At 40.0% G+C, this 18,559-nt stretch overlaps 1 protein-coding gene across 4 annotated transcripts in view; it reads left to right on the top strand.

Annotated features, from left to right (window-relative positions):
- The window catches only part of LOC146812892 (alpha-2-macroglobulin-like protein 1), a 262,454-nt gene that overhangs the window by 129,659 nt on the left and 114,236 nt on the right, over positions 1–18,559 (top strand). The window lies entirely within an intron of this gene.

Here is an 18,559-nt window from a genome sequence, read left to right as displayed (position 1 = left end):
AGAGGCACTGCCACACCCCCCTTCTACATTCTCAAGCCGGACTGTCCTGCCCCCTGCCATTGGAGTGAATGGGGAGCTTCTGACTCCTCCCTGGGCTTTACGAAGAACGCCCAAAATCAAATGCTATCCTGGCAGTGAGACACAGATCCTGCCCACCTGTGTGTCATCACTGCCCTGCTTCCTGGCTCCAGGTCGAAGAAATCTTCGCCCAGCCAAAAAAGCATGCGCAGCAGAGCCAAGGACCATCCTCCCCCAACCCCTAAAAAAAAAAATGTATTTGCACATGTTTATTTACCGAGCAGCCAGCAAACTTTATTGCTTGCTGTTCAATGTTCCAACTCACATTTTATGAATCCCTCAGGGTGGTAGGGCGACGCCCATCTTGCCCCTATGCACCAGCCGCCCCTGCGAAACTTAAGAGTGAAATTTGATAAGACATTGTCTATGAGAGACCAGGTCAATGCCACATGTGGCACCTGTTTTACCCACAGTGAGACTGCTAAAAAAAGGTTTTCCTTTGTTACCCTCCAGCTACAAGAAAACCCTTGTCCAATCGCTTATAATTAGCCATATCGATTATGGGAATGCTTTGCTGGTCACAGTTTATGACACCTTACTTGCTAATCTACAGGTCACGCAGAATACATCGTTCCATGTTGATTTGCAGTCTGCCAGCTCTGTCATCCTCGGCTCTCAACCTAAAACAACTGCACTGGCTGCCCATAAGGAACTGGCAATTCTTTTGACTCTATTGCTTCACATACATGGCACTGTATCAGTCTCAGCCCACTTACCCACGTTTAAAACTGAGCTACTATCTGCCTTTCAGACAGCTAAAATCTTCAAAAAAAGCCTTTCTGCAGACACCACACATTCGTACTGCCAGATTTGGTGGCAGAGCTTTTTCAAATATAGCTTCATATCATTGGAGCAACCTTCCTTTCCACATTCGTACTTCCCTCAATTTCGTGAATTTAAGAAGATGCAAAAAACATGGTTGGTCTAGGATACTAAGTACCAAAGTAAAGAGAATCCACTTTACAAGGTACCACAAATCTGTTACAGAAAGTGAACATACACACCCCAGAGCAGCTAGTGAAGGAGATAAAAACAGATGTTTTACATTTCCAAGATAACATAGATTATAATTTGGGAGATAATATGGGATAAAATGTACATAGAAAGGGCAAGATTGTGTTAGATTCATGGTCGCCATTTCTGTAATGATGGACGATTTCCTCCTTGGGTGAATAAACAAAGTGAGAACTCAAAAACATTTTCTAATGATCAGATATTATCTAGAGACAGTTCTGTCTCAGGCTGCTGAAAGTTTGAAGACCCCCCCCTTTGTCGGTGACTGGTTTATTTGCAGTGCGTAAAGTCAATGGAATGTGTTTGTGATAGCTTTTTTGTGCTTGTTCTGTGTGGTTGAACATTTGTTTAGGATTACATTGCAATTGAATTAATATAGCGCATACTACCCTGTAGAGGCATTGAAGTATTGGACTGGTCAGCACGATGCTTCAGAACCCAAGGTTAGAAGTTAGTCCAGTGTTTATGGGTATTGGGATTAGTATTGTGTGCTCAGCAAACCACCCCAGTTTCTTTGTGGTAGATTACATTACGAGCTGTCAAATGTGATTATTAGAGGGAAGGAGGAGTGTGTGAGTTTTGAGCTGCCTTATTGAAGTGAAGGTTAGACCTCTGGATCCAGCAATCCAGGACTAATAATTTTCTACAGACAAGGCCCAATTTCATTACCCAACAAGTCCCTTCTTACTGGATTAGTGAGTTACTAAACAAATACCAAATTATATCTTCATTTCTAATATACCAAATTATGGCGATGCAATCTTTATATAGTTGACAGGGTTTGGCAAACTAATACTTGTTTCTAATAATACTCATAAAACTAGAATAAACACCTCTAATAAAGACAGACTCATTTATGTATTTATAATGACTTATCTAAATAATGTGAAATAAATGCTCATTAATACCAAAATAAAGTACAAATCATAGATCATCACAGAGCAACAATATCAGAGAAATAATGATAAAAATACATCTCATGGCAGGATGGCAGGGGGAATCGGACCGCGACAGTGGCAGTCGTAAAGACCGTCCGCCACAGAACCGCCATAGGCAATCGTTCCGATTGCCTGGCGGAGCGGTCTTCATCAGTCAAATGGTGGCGGTGCCTAGCAGGCACCGTCCGCCACATTGTGATGTTGGCTGTAGCCAGCCTTTCCATGGCGGTAGAATCGCCATGGAAAGGCTGGCAGGGATTGGGTTTGAGGGCCCGTTGCGTGACCCCCTTGTGTCGGGGGAGGTGAGGGTGCACTTGGTAGGTACCCATGGGCCCACCTACATTTCACAGCACTCCATGGCATGCACCATGTGGTGCCTGCCACTTAGTGCTGTGAAATGCGCAACATGGCATATTGACATCACGGTGGGTGCTGCTCTGAGCAGCACCCGCCGCAATCTTAATGATCAAGATCTGACCGCCATGGTGGCGGTCGCATGGTGATCGGGTGTGTGGGAACACCGAAAGCATAGCGGACGGTCCCGGTTTACACCAGGATGGCGGACGGACTTGAGTCCGCCCGCCATCTTAATGAGCCCCTAAGTCATGAATCAGCAAACAGGAACAGCCAGCTCAAGAATAGGAGACAGCAAACAAGGCCTCTCCTCACGCAGGTAGGAAAGCAAGCCACCAACTAACCTAAACCCTCCCACCAGGAACCTCAATTATACCCTCAAACCCAAATGTCCAACCCACATTTGTGTCAGAACAGAGGATTTCTCTACACATGATTGGTTAAGGAAGAGGGTGTACTATCACACCACTCTCGTCATGTCCATCTCACTCAATGTTGTATTATTTATTTATGCTGTATATCTATTTCCAACCCACGAAATACAAATTCCAGCCACTGTCATAGCATTCGTTTCCTCCATCCAGGTCATATAGAAAATTCTGTCTCATATTTATTCGTAAGTGGTGCATAAAGAGGAAATGTATCTTCACTTGATGAAGAAATTGTTTCTTTCAGCTAACTCTTGGCAGGCACACAGGACTCATGAAGGACACTAGTCTTCCACCGTCCCCATCTCGTTCAACATTATTTTCAGAATTTATTTTCATTTCAAGAACCCAAAGGTTTCCTGTAAAGCAGAAAAACATGATTCTATAGAAAACAAACACAGGCATTATTAATCACTTATAATGCTTTCCATTACGCACCAGCCCAGTGCTGCATTTATCCATGCGCAACCTAAGTTAATAATATTTTCCTTGCAAACGTTAACAAAATGCACAAAAAGCAGCATTAGTCCTTTTATTTTTTGTTTGTCAAGAATCAATTGCGGCCCACTCCAATGTTTTTAGTACACGCTTGTGCAGTAGCATTTTCCCTCATGTTAAGCTCTTTTCCACATTAGTTTTTCACCGCACACTGTTAGTAAATGTTACTGAGGGTTCAATTCGAGCAGGTTTTATTTCGCAAAAAACCCTGCTCCATCAATCCCCCCTTTGATGGCGTTTTGAGCTATCACCAAAATACCCACCAATACAAATTATCACTTTCAGAAAGCAGTTGTTCTCTCTCGCTTTACCATTATTCCATCTAAATCGATCATTATTTCATAATAATTTCCTTTCCTGTCCTCTAATTCTATCTCTTCTCTCTTTCTCCTACTTGCTCTTCGTTTAACATCAGATGTCTCATTTCTTTATTTGAAACATTTATATATATCAGAAAATCATTAATATCACTGTAACTACAGCAATTATAGGTGTTACTATGCTCCCCAATTCACTATTCCCAAAGGTATAAAACCAATTATCCATAGAGGAAAAACTCTTACCAAGTTTATCCCACGCACCTTCAACCTTCGGATCAGCCAAATCTTCTCGAAGATTTGTAATGTTCTTGATATACCCCTCCAGGCTTTTACTCTTTTCAGGGATATATTTACAACATTGTTGAATTTTCAACATGTTACAGACTCCACCCTCCTTGGCTAATAATACATCAATGGCAAGTCGATTGTGTAAAACCATAGACCTAATCGCAACCATTTTGGTATCAATCATCAAAAAACCACCAGCAGTATCTGTTGATAAACGATCAACCGCTGTAGACATTTTTCTAATTTTATGAGAATGTAATATGACTCCAACTGAAGGTATCAATGCTCCCAAAATATCTCCCACTATTTCTAAAAAACGTGCTCCTCTCTTATTACGTATTAATCCATTCTTTACTTCATTGATTCTATTATTCTTATTCAAGTGATAAACTTTTGGAAAAACCAGACCCATATAGCAACACCCATATCAATGTGCAGGCAACTTATAGTAGGCATTCTTACCACACACATAATAGATTACCGGAAAGACAGGATCAGTCCCATCCTCCCGTAATTACAAAAGTATGATCACACTCACTAGAACCAATGAAACCATTGTTATAATCAGTTTTTAATCTAAGCAAGCAAAGCTTCCCACTATGATGCCAGTCCAGGGTCATGGCAGTGTATGTCTCACCCTTTTTGTAATCTCCTTCTCCGAAAGCCCATGGAGGTACATGAGACTTTTGCCCAGCAGCCTTTCTTTTGAAATCCTGCCTTATATCCCCGAACATGTTAATGAATTCTATTTCTTCAAACCGCAATCTACATGTCAAGTTCTGTCTATGTGCGTAAACTGTATCTATTGTTTTTATTGTATGAAAAAATTCTCCCATATATTCTGCATTTTCAGCACTTCTTACTCTATTCATGTTCTTTCTAATAGGAATTTCTGAAAACACTAAATCCATGTTAGAATAATAATATTGTAAGCTAGCTTTCTCGTAAAAGAGACTGGTCAAAACACTACAAGACACTCCATAAGTTAAAGGTAGGTGATGATAAGACACCCCCCCCCCGAGACAGACAATGGTAACTGCATTCACAAATAAAAATCTCTCGCATCCATTGTGTCCACATATTCATACAACAACTTAGTGAAAACATTTAAGGAAAAGTCATTAATTGATTTATCTCAATGGTAAATGCTGTCACCTTTCAACTTTTCTACATTAGTATGTGACATTTCTTTAAGGCTTTTAAAATCTACTTTCTCACTCATCACACCATTAGTATTATTTTTATGATTAGTTACCATTAAGACAGCCACAATAACAATTATCATACCAACATTAGTAATAAAATACTAAATAAGTGAATTTTGGTGAAAAATGTATATCAATTAAAAAAATAAAAATAAAAACTAGAAACTAGAAAAACTATAAAACTATCTAAGTAGTGTATCCAAACACTTCAAGTCTTCTTAAGGTTTCTTCTTCCTTCATGCCCTCTTTTCTTAAAATGTTTTATTACAGCCTTTAATTCAATTTCTACTTTAGTTCTCTGCACTTCTCTGAACAAATTATTTAATTTTCTGCACCTTTAGTTTAGACAGTTCTTTTAAGGTGGTTCAAAACCATTTGCTTCACTCTGTTTTGTACCGGCGTTTTCTTTGCTCTGATCTGTTTGCTCAATTATTTCCAATACCACATATGTCCATTCTGGAGCTGTGTATTTCTTGTTCAGAACTCTTACTCTCTGTGGAGCATATTATCAACGGGCAGCGATAATTATCGCTGGCCGTATATAGCGATAGAAATATTATCGCCGGCTATCGCTGAATATCATCGCCATGATAAAGCTATATTTACAACGCACAGCGCTATGGCGATAATATTTCAGCGATAGCGGTGTTTTCCAGCGATGTTCCATTGAAAACAGCGATAACATTGCTGAAAGGGCCCTGTGGTCCTATCAGCATAATCCCTCACCCATTAAAAGTATGCCTTAGTCAGGAATTAAACAGACGTTAAATTCCTGAGTTAAGGCTGAGGTAGCGCGATATTTTTTATCGCTGCACCTCCTTGTTAATATCGCAAAGCTGCAGTCACGATATTAACATGTATTGTTTTCACAGCCACGCCTTCTTTGCATCTCATTAGTGATGCGAGGCGAGGCTGTGAAAAAACGGGCTCTACATCAAGGAAACACGCACTAGCGTGTCCTTGATGATATTGCGATATAATTATTGCCGCTTTTCGCCCAAAAACGGACGTTAAAGCGGCGATAATTATATCGCCAGCCCTTGCTAATATGCCCCTTCGTTTTCTTAACTGATTCTTCTTCTGACTCACTTTGTTCTGTTTGACTTGATACTTCAATTATCGAGTTTGGTGTTTTCTTTTTCAGAGTGTATTTCAGTCTTTTTACTACTTTTGGCCACACATCACCTTTTCTAGCTTTCTTAACTTGCACAGTTTCTTCTGCTTCAGTGTCAAGTTCACAAGTTCTTTTACTCAATTATTTTCTCCGTTGCAACTGCTCTTGATTCTCGTTTAACACTTCTTACGAGACCCAGTAGTTGGTGCCCACTTTATTCGTCTTTGTTCCCGATCAACCACGTGTTCAATACCTTCAGAATCTACAGCTTCAGACTCTGTGGCTTCCTGCTCTACAGCTTCTAGCTTTTCTCGGCCCTCTGCCAGTTTTTTTTCTTCTTCTTGTCTTTCAAGTGGGCTTGGGACTCTTCTTGTGTGACTTGCATGTATCTAATTTGGCAAATCATCACATTACACTGCTGTCTTTGTCACCAGTATTACCTGGTATGGCCCGTGCCATCTAGGTTCCAGACACGACTTCCTTACATGCTTCTTTACCAGGATCCACTCTCCTGGACTTAAATCATGTGTTTGTTCTTGCTTTGTTGTGGTTGCAATTTCTCCTACCTGATGAGACATAGAATGCACCACATCAGCCAATCCTTTGCAATAATCAAGCACAAATCATCAGTTATATTCATCAGTTGCTTTGCTAGTACAATCGGCTGTCTCATTGCTCTTCCCATTATAACTTCATGAGGTGAAAATCCAGTCGTTTTATCAGGAATGCTTCTCATACTAATCAATACCGAGGGTGAAGCATCTGACTTTTTCAGTGCTGTGGATGCACACACCTTTGACAGTTTTGATTTAATAGTGCCATTAATTTGCTCGGCCACACCTGAGGCTCCTGGTCGATAGGCACAATGCAGCTTTTGCTCAATATGTAATGCGGTGCAAATCATCCTAATTATTTCATTATTACATTGTGTACCTCTTTCCGTTTCTAAAGAGACTGGAAATCCAAATTTAGGAATGATCTCTCTCAAAAGCAATTTAGCAACTGTTAAGCTATCATTTATTCTTGTTGGATATGCTTCTACCCAAAAAGAAAACAGACAACCAACAACCAACACATATTTCAGCTCATTACACGGAGATAACTCAATGAAATCAGCCTGTAACCTAGTAAAAGGTCCTGCTGCTTTTCCAATCCGTTCCCAACTAACAACAGTCTTTCTACCTGGATTCTGCTGCTGGCACACTACACATCTCTGGCAAAGGATCTCTGCAATTACCCTGAACGTAGGATTGTACCATGACTGTTTGAAGAGTCTAATCCTAGCATCTCTTCCCACAGGTGTTACTCCATGGTACATCCTTGCCATTTGAGAAAGTAAACAGTCTGGCATTACTATTATCCACATACACCCATACTTTACTTCAGGTCTCCTTGTACAACCTGATTTAATCCAAATCTCTTTCTTTTCTTCACCGGCTTCTTCTTGCAATTGTAATCCCATGTTTCTACAGAATAGAACATCAAGTGATAATTTGTATTCTTTTTCTCTGCTTCCTTGTTAATTGAAACTGAATTTTGTGCACAGAACAAGCCACTTGGTCTGCGTATCTGTTGCCACTAGTCACATAATCATTTCCTGATTTATGTGCCAGACATTTGACCACTGCAATCTCTTTGGGCAATTGTAATGCATTCAGCAAATCTTTAACATCTTTGCTATTTCTGATTGGAGATCCTGAGGAAGTCAGAAATCCATGTTGCATCCACAATTGACCAAAATCAAGCACCACCCCAAAACCATATTGACTGTCTGTAAATATAGTTATTCTCAAATGTTAGCCAATTATACAAGCCCTGGTCAAAACGACCGATTCAGAAATTTGAGTTGAATTTATCCCTCTTAGACAAGATGCTTCAAGAACCATGGCCACCGTACATACTGCATATGAAGCACGCAATGCACCTTTTTTATCTCTCAGACAGGAACTATCTACAAACATCACACAATCTGATTCTGTCAATGTTGTGTCTTTAATGTCAGGCCTTGATTTCCTACAAAACTCTGTCACATCCAACCAATCATGATCTGCTTCATATTTTACTTCTTCACAACTTGAACTCGGCAACAAAGTCACCGGGTTCAGTGTCGTGCATCTTGTTACTGTCACATTCTCAGCACCCAAGATCACACTCTCATATCTAGTCAAACACTAATAATCCAAGTGGGTCCTATAGTAAACTCTTTAATGAATGTCTTCAGCAACTTTCAGCAGTCGACCTCTGGAACCTAAACCCCGGTCAAACAGCTTTTAAAACGAGTATTAAGAAGCGTATTCGCATTCTGTCCCACACCACCGACAAAGCTTCTTTTGCCAAATGCAAGCATGCATGGGCAGTCATTAATTCTTATCAGTTGGCATCACCGTCATCATATCTGCCCTGCACATACTCTTTGTATTTAAAATTGCGATTTATGACACTTAGACTGGGGGAATGGCACCTGCTGAAACATCTACCTACCTGGCGTTGCTTGTCAATTAACCAACAGTGCAGGGGTTTTGGGGCCTCGGTGGAATCTATGGAGCATGTTACATGCCACTGCCCCGCTCTCCTGACTCAGCGTAGACTAAAATTGAGGCCAGAATGGAACAGACTGGGAGCTCGGACCTGCAGGCAGGCAATCATTGCGGCTTTGAACCCAGAGAATACAGTTTTAAACATAAGTTTTACTTATATTATTCATCATGCATATCGTAAATTTAATCAGCAAATTGCTGGCCCGGCATCAACTTTAAAAAGAGTCACAGGTGTCTAAAACAAAAACTGTAGACCCATAAGACTTCATTCTGGTCTCCCCTGTGCTCTCAACACCTGTAATACCAGGGTATGTGACCCCGATGATTTTTCTTGACACTGCTACTTGATGACTGTTTTAATGAAAAGCTTACATCCTCTGGGTTCTCTCATAACTTCGGGCACCCATCTTAGTCTCTAACAATAACACTCATTTCTTTGTCACATTATTAACTCTCTGCCGCTATACATTTTTAAAATTCTTGCCCATTTTAATTATCTTACTTGTTCATGCGTGGTGTGTATGTTCTGCTTTTATGATTATATTTTTTTAAATCAAATAAAGTATCTTCAAGACTACTTGACATTTGCTGTGTTCTTGTCCTTGTCAACAAAATCCCAACAGAAGTTGGCACATGCACTCTCAATGGATGTCACATCACAATTGCTTCACTCTGATCCAGGCTCACACATGTGGTAGCCACTGCTTTAAGACAACCTGGCAAGACTGCAGCCACTGAATCCAAAGTAGCAGAGAAATATGCCACTGAACGGCGCATTATTCCATGTGTCTGTGTCAAAACTGAAAGTGCACATCTATCCTTCTCACAGAACAATGCAAAATCTTTATAATAATCTGGCATTCCCAATGCAGGTGCTCGACAAAGACTATCTTGCTATTCAACAAAAGCCTTCATCCAGTTCCATCGGATCGACTACATCTTTGTGAGTCAATCTCTGTAATGGCTTGGTTATCAGTGAAAAACCACTGATCCACTGTCTGAAGTATTCAACCATGCCCAGAAACATTCGAACTTCCTTCTGTGTTCTGGGAGGGCCTATTTGCAACATCACAACAATTCAATCTTGTGATACTTTCCTGACTCCTTTCTCAATTTTATGTCCCAAATATTGAACTCCTTATGACCACCTACTGCTAAATGGTTCAGTAGAGCAATTGTATATGTCACACATGCTTCTCATATCTTTGATGCCACCAATAGGTCATCGATGTATTGCACCAATGCTGAGTATTCTGGCATAACCAATGACTCCAGACACTTTTACAGATTTTGATTAAAAATTGAAGGACTCTCTGTATACCCTTGGGGAACTCGGCACCATGCCAAAACACGGTCTCCGAACCGGAAAGCAAAAAGATATTGGCTATCCTGATGTAAGGGTATCGAGTAGGGGTGGGCAGATGTTGTTTGCGTACTCAGGGAGAAATATCTTGCGAACACGCATTTTGAAAGGGGGACAAGCAAAAAATTCTGTGAAGCCGCGGATCGCAGAATTGTTGGCAATTCCACGTTCTCCCCGGAACACAAAATTACCCAAATTCCGCAAGAGGAACGGATTTTACCACCCAGGCTTAGTATTGAGAAAAATGCTTGGCACAACTCAATCACTGTAAACCATTCCACATTACAGGGAATTTGGTAAAGAATTACTGCTGGGTTTGGCACTATCGGACAACATGGTACTACAATCTTATTAATTGTTCTCAAATCTTGCCCAATTTTATACTTGCCCCTCGCTTTTTAAATTCCCATGATAGGTGAATTACAAGTACTCTCTAGTATCTCTCTCAGAATACCCGTGTTCAATCATTTGCTCAATTACAGGAGTGACTCCTTCAATGGTCTCAGGACTCATTTTATACTGTGTTTTTTGGGGAAATTCTGCACCTTGTTTTACCAAAATTTGAATTGGATCAACACCTTTCATTAATCTGATGTCTTTCCCTGTAAAGTCCCACACATCAGTCGTCACTGTATCTCTCAATTCAACAGGCAAATTCTTCACCGTAAATAAAGGATACAAATCATTCACTTCCTTGCCATGCTAACATCACATTGAAAGCAACATCATCAGCTGGCATTTGAAAAGCAATACCATCAGGTGTACAGTAGATGGTACAATTCATTTTACACAGTAAGTCCCTACCTAAAAGGTTCCCGGACTTGTACCACACACCACAAACCGATGTAAATTTCTAAATTCTCCAATACGAACTTCCATTGGTTTGGTCATCGGAGTTCTAAAATACATATCTGAGACTCCTATAACTTGGATAGTTTCTCCAGAGAGGGGTAGGTTTGGAATTTCTGCTGCTCTCACAGTAGAACAGGTAGCACCAGTGTCTACAAGGAATGTAATATCATTACCTTCCACTTTTCCATCCACAAAAGGACCTGGCTGATCTACCTCTAGAGATGCGCCAAGCACGTACTCTTCCTCCCCCCTCAGGCACCGTTATTGAGATGAATCTGAATGAGTCTCAGGACACCGCAACCAATATTGCGTAACCATCTGTACAGGTTGATTCTTACCAATTTGTTCACCCGCATGAAATCCAGCATTCGCACTGTATCTCTGTACCTGAGCATTCACATTTTTGGGCATAGGAGCTTGAGGCACTTGTACCTGTTGTACCTGCGGTGTAACTACCTGTTGCTGTTGCGGCTGTTGTTAATTCACAAGCACCTCATTCTGCATCTGTGGATTCAAATTTTGAACTATTCCATTATTTCCTTACAAGAACTTACACTCGTTGTTCCAGTGTCCTAACCTTCCACACGTATGACTAGGAAATTTCTTTTTCATCTCTTCCTTATTATTTTTACCTCTACCCTTTCCCGGTTATTGCACTTGAACACCACCATTCGGTGCAACATTCATACCAGGTACTTGACCATTTTGAAAATTCTGGTTCTGCCCTTTCATTTGGAAACCCATTTGAGAAAAATCAACAAAATTCCCATTTGCTGCAGTGCCGCTTTTACTTGCGCCCACATCATTTTCTCTTTCAATTTCTTACACCTAGATTCAATATCATGACTACAATACTTTGCATACCTCAGAATTTCATCCACTGTCTTGTTCTGCTAACAAATCAAATGCTGCTGAATCATATTACTAATTTTGGATTTCAATCCAAATACAAACGTATACACAAAATGCCCCATATCTTTGTCAGTTATGCTTTCAAAACAACTATACTGTATAAACACCTGTAAAAGTCTCTCGTAAGCATGCACTGTTTCTTTTGACTCCTGTGTCGTCCTGTCAATCTTAACCCAATCTGTTTCTTTTGGAGAAATCTTACTCTTTAAATAAGCAATCACTTGATTATATTTCTTCACTACCTATTCTGAAGGCGCCCCAGTTTTAACATCTCTAGGATAGTCCTCTTTTGGCCAATAGACTGCGATCTTACACTCAGTCCATAAATCAGCTGGAAACACAATATCAAACAGACCATCCAAATCTTTCAACAAGACCTTTGAGACCTTTACAGACCTCACTACCTGTTTATACCACTCAACAGGCTTTTCTCTCAACTTGGGAAAGTCATTCATAAAAGACAATATGTCCTGTCTTGACCAAGAATGTGAACATATCCACCATCCGGAACTTCTCTCATTGGATATATCATTTCAGCAGGTTCTGTCTCTCTTAACAGAAGCAAAGGAGATGCAGTCACACCCTCACTTGCAAATGTTTCTTCTTTCTTTTTCGCCCATCTACCATTCCATCGTTCCAATTCACCCCATCTTTTCAGGGTATTAATAAACTCCTTTCTTTGCAGTCATTTACCAGTTTCATTCAAACTCTCTAGATCCTTATCGCTAAAATCCAACCTAAATGTCTTCTGGAAAACTTTCGATTTTTCAATATCCTCTCCAAATTTCTGTGCTGCTTCTCCCAACCTCTCATGCAAATTTGTCACCTTCAATGTAATATTCTTACACAAGAATAACAACTCATCATCCTGATACTTACTCAATCTCTCCGGACTTATAGTACCAATTAGGGTAGAGGAGTTGGCCTAACGATTAGGGCGCTCGACCTCGGACCTGGGGGAACTGGGTTCGAGTCTCGGTAACTACGCTAAACATCCGGTGATTCTGGGCAAATCACTTAATCTCCCCATGCCTAACCAAAAAATAAATGAATGTGTGTCCTCATGTAACGTAACTGGTGCTATGTCAAGCGCTCTGATACCTGATTGGATTCGGGTCAAGTTTGCGCTATATAAAACTCTGCTAAATAACAACAACAAAATAATAATAATCATTTATTCCAGATCTACTCTTAACCTAGCTATATCTATACTCGGTTTGGACTTACTAGGTTCCATTCCTCTAATCCAATCATCCAACTCTTGTAGCGAAGGTCCCACTGAACCCCCTGATACTGAAGTTGTTTCTCTCATATTTGGCATCAAATTTCCAGGATAGATCTGTACACTCCTTTTTGGTGTTTCAGTCACATTTCCATTTACTGGAATATCAATCAGTGACGTACCCATCTCAATTGATTCTGGTCCACCAACATTCGTAATACCATTTACTAGAACTGTTAATGCATGCACTCTTGAAATATTTTGTCCTTCACTATACAATGGAACTATAGGAACAATTGTCACCGGAACTGACACAGCTCCTGCATTTAAACTCACCTGATTAATTTTCAGAGTCAATATTTCCTTCATTCTATTGAGCATTTCGATGTCTCCCTCCCGTGAACCTCGAGTATCCGATGAAGACTGTAAAGCTAATGGAACTTGTGAAGCTTGTGGTACCTGTGGAACTTTTGGAATTTCTATTTCAATTAATGGTACACTTGGAGTAATCCCATCCGGATTCTCCTGATATGATGGAGGACTCTTCAATAACATCTCATTTAATAACTCATCATCAATTTCATTTGGATCCATATCTAGTTCTGAAGTTTCTACATTATTCTTTTTCTCTTTCCACTTTCCACCAGCTTGTCCCTCAAAAACCATTACTGGGTATAATCCATCTGTGATTACTTCTCTCCTCCACCTTTTCATCTGAGCATCCCATTTAGCTTCTGAACACTATCTCATTGTATTCCTATATTTCATCCTATTCCTATCTCTCTCTGTAGTAATCACACAACTGCAGGTGCATCCAGTAGCATTTATTTCAGGTAGATATCCTCAGCAGAACAGCTGCATACACAACGCTGTCTTCAACATTAATGATGCTCTCCCCAAAACCTTAAGAATCAGGACAATCCAAGTTCCACCTGGACATTCCTACACAGATTTACACTGCAGCATAGGATTAACACTACACATCTTTTCCCTTATAAGAAAACAAAAGGAAAGAAATTTAATACAAAAGAATTCAAAAACAAATCATAAATAACATGACCCAGAAACCTTTAAAGTAGCAAGGAAAGCAAAGTATACATTATACAAAATGTTCAGTAACATAACTTTTACCCCAAACATTCAGCAACTTTGCAAACATTTCCGACACTCCACACAGTTCCATTCTCTAGTACAACCACATTGTGCCTAACCTTAACAACCTTCAATGGAGTGGAAAATGTACTGTCTCCCTTTATCACCACTCCACACTTTCTTGTAACAACCCAATCAACCACCACAATGTTTGGTTCCTTCACACTTTTCTATACATTGTAATACTCTTCTGCACACTTCTGTTTCATTGTGACACCGGCTTTTATAGCTTCATGATCTACCCACACATGATCTTTGACAACCAACCAAACAGGATTTTCCTTCCTCCCATGTTCCCTACCCTTCAAAGAAACAAAAGGAGAAACGCCAGTTACAGCGTGATGAGTAGTTCTGTGTGCCCACAACAACTTCTTCAATTTGTCTTTCCAGGATAATCCATTGGCCAATGACCATTGTATGTTGTCCATAACTAACCGATTGATCCGTTCGACCAATCCATTAGCCTGTGGTCTAACAAAGCCACCCTTTCATGAACAATTCCCCACTTCTCCATAAATTCCTTCATTAGTCGTGAAATGAACTGTACACCACTATCTGATACAATGGTTTTTGTCACACCTTCTTCCAAAAAAACTTCTTCCAGGAAATCCATCACATTCTTGGAATTGATAGTACACATGGGTTTGAAAACAAATCACTTAGGGCCATATGTAGGTAATTTCTATTTACCAATTCCTAAATACCGAATTTTACCGATTCGGTATTTAAGATTCGATAAATAGAATGTAGGTAAAAAATCGGTAAATTTTACCGATTCGTTAATATTCGTTATTACCGATTCGGTATTTACCGAATCGGTAATAAGGCATACCTTCCCATTCATTCCTATAGGCCTGGAGGCCCATAGGAATGAATGGGAAGCCATTCACTATTACCGATTCGGTAAATACTGAATCGGTAATAGGGGGAGCATATTCAAGGGTGGCAGGGTGTCACATTGACACCCTGTTGTACCCCTAAATCGTGCATGTGTGCACATGTGGCGCACATACATGCCCTAAGGGCATGTATGTCTGCCACATGGCACTTTTAAAAAAGCACAAAGTTGCTTTTGAAAAGGTATTCGGTATTTACCATCAACTTGTAGTTGGTGGTAAATAACGAATCCTTAAACCAAAAATGCACTCACTTGAGTGCTCCCTACATAGGATTTAAGGATTCGGTAATTTACCGATTCGGTATTTTACCGATTTCTTCAATCCAGCCTCCTACATCTCAAAGGGCTAAATACCGGTCGGCAACGAAAAATTTACCGATTTTCGTCCGTTACCGACCGGTAGTAGCCCACCTACATCTGGCCCTTAGTGTGGTAATCAGCAAGCACCATAATAAACCTATCTTCGGTACCCAATTTATTTATGGGACCAAGAAAATCCATAGCAAACCTCTACCAAGGTCTTGCAGGTATTTCAATACATTTCAATAGAAGTTGCATCAGCATTTTAACTTTATTGCTATTAGCACATGCAAAACAATGTTTCACATCATCCTCTACCATACTATCCAACTTTGACCACCAATAAGTCTGTCTTATTCTTCTCTTGGTCATGTTCCTCCCAGGATGCCCCTCATGTGAACAATCCGATCATGAAGTGCCATAGGGGGAATAATACGACTTCTCCTCATCACCCTGTTGCCAAGATGCTCAACTGCTCCCTGACTCCCGAATATTCTTCCATCTGATCATCATGGCGTACATCATCATGCCAACCTTCCCTAATGTTCTCCTTCACTTTTCTTAACATCAAATCTTTCTCTGTAGCTATGTCCCATTCTTCTTTTCTTAGTGCATGCATTCACGAGTTCTACACCCGTCGTTCACATCGATCTCTACATCAACCATCTCAACTGCTACCTTCTTAGTCGGCAGACGGGAAAGGCAATCCGCCACCACGTTCTTTAATCCTTTCAAGTATTCCAATTCAAAATTGTATTCTAGGACAGATAATATCCACCTTGAAATTCTAGGAGTAACACCACCTTCCAACACTCTGCCGCCCTTGAACAAATGCACCAGTGGCTTATGATCAGTTCTAACTCTAAAAGGCAGACCCCAGAGAAAATATTTGAAATGTTTGATGCACCAGCAACACGCTAGTGCCTCTTTTTCAATCACTGAGTAGGACCTTGCAAACTCCTGGAAGCAAAACCTATAATCTTCTCTTGTTCATTCAGTACTTGGGTTAACACCAATCCTAGTCCCACACTACTAGCATCAATCGTCAAGTAAGTTTTAGCTGTTACCTCAAAGTGACCCAGGGAAGGAGCTTGTATGATACTTTCTTTGATTTGTTGAAATGCCATCTCAAACTCATCGTTCCACTCAAATACCACATCCTTTTTCATCAATAATCTCAGTTTCTCTACTATTTCAGTAAAGTTCTTCACAAATTTTGAACAGAACTCAGCGAACCCAAGGAAGAATTTAAGTTGGTCATTACTTTCAGGACATGGTGCATCGCTTATCCCCTGGACAATACTCTGTTTAGGTTGTATTCCTTCACCTGATATCTCATGTCCCAGGTAAGTAAAAAAAAGAAATCCTGAATTGACATTTTTCTTGTTAAACAGTCAATCCAAACGTACCATCACTTTTTCAAGAAAGTCATGATGCGATTCATCTTTGCCAGCTATCATGATATCATCTTGGAAATACCACACGTTCTCCAAACCATCAAAAACTTGTTTCATCACTGATGCAGATGCTAGCACAAAAGGCATTCGTAAATAACAGAAAGCACCAAAGGAAGTTAGGTGCCTGGAATCTTTGTGCAAATTAATTTGGTGATACGCCGCTGACATATCAACAACAGTAAATATTCCTATTGAGGTCTCTTAAATCAATACATAATTTGATCTTACCACCCTCATTGGGTGCCACAATGATTGGAGCTAACCATTCCGATGATTCTATAGGCTGAATAATTCCTTGACTCAACAACTTATTTAATTCTCCGTGTAAAGAATCTTTCATAAGAAGAGGAACATTCTGTCCCTTATGTACTACTGGAACCGCTCCCTTCTTAAGAATTATTTTATGAGAAAATTCCTTCAGTAGACCCAGATCATCTTTGAACACGCAAGGAAATTTCTTTACCACCCACTCATCAAATGTATCCACAGAATTCACTCCTTGTGAATCAGGCATTGATGATATGACTAGGGTTTCAGCATTTGGATTTAAAATAATGCCCTTTTTGGTGACTCCAACCTAAAAGGTTAGAACCAAAATTAGTTAAGTACACCTGACCATGCACTACTTGTCCTTTAAATGAAATGTTCATCCACCTCGTAGCAGAAATTTCAATTCTTTTTCCACAATACCCTACAGCTTTTATGTCAGGTTCAGACCAATCGTCATATAAATCTTTAGATAACGTGTCCTTTGACACTAAGGTATACATACTTCCAGAATCCACTAATATTTTCACTTGCAACTTATCGAGACACACAATACAATGTGGTTTTTCAAATTTTCCATCGCTTTCTTTTTTCACCCGTTGAGTTCCTTCACATGTTCAACATTGGTGGAAACTTGTGCAGCACATTCTTCTTCATTAATAGTCAAAAAAACTTTAGTAACATTGTCACACACTTCTTCAATCTCCTTAACACTAATATTCATCGGGCTAGACCTTGTTCTACACATTTTAGAAAAATGTCCTTTTTTCCCGCAGTTAAGGCACACAACCACGCTTGCTGCACATTTAAAACTAGTAGCAATATGTCCAGGAACTCCACATCTAGCGCATTTTACTTCTCTTGTCACAGTTTCCTTCGTATCTCCAGTATTGGACACATTTGTTTTCATCTCTCCAGTAGCACTCTTTATTATGTTCCCACTAGGTGATTTTTGCACTTCAAGAATAGGGGCACACTCCCCCTCAAATTTGTGACTAGCTTTCAAAGAAGTGTCAAATTTCTTTAACCACTTGGAAGCCTGCTCCATGCCCTTGACAACTTCAATAGCTTCCTCAAGGTTGACATCCTTCGTCAGCAGTTTTCCCCTTACTCTTTTGGCATTTGTACATCTTACAATCTGGTCCCTAATGAGAGAATCACTTAAGTTTTCAAATTTACTAGTTAAGGACAATCCACATAGTGCTCCTACATAAGTGTCAACATCCTCTTCTAACAGTTGTGTTCTCGAAAAAAACGTATGTCGTTCCATTACTACTTTAATTTTAGTAATGAACCGTGCATCTAACATGTGTATGGACATTTCATAAACATTGTTGGGTTGCCCATCTCCCATCCCTAAAG

The sequence above is a fragment of the Triturus cristatus genome, chromosome 7, assembly GCF_964204655.1.
Source record: "Triturus cristatus chromosome 7, aTriCri1.1, whole genome shotgun sequence".
Lineage (NCBI taxonomy): Eukaryota > Metazoa > Chordata > Amphibia > Caudata > Salamandridae > Triturus > Triturus cristatus.
The sequence above is the reverse complement of the archived record's forward strand: the minus strand, read 5'-3'. Positions and strand labels throughout refer to the sequence as shown.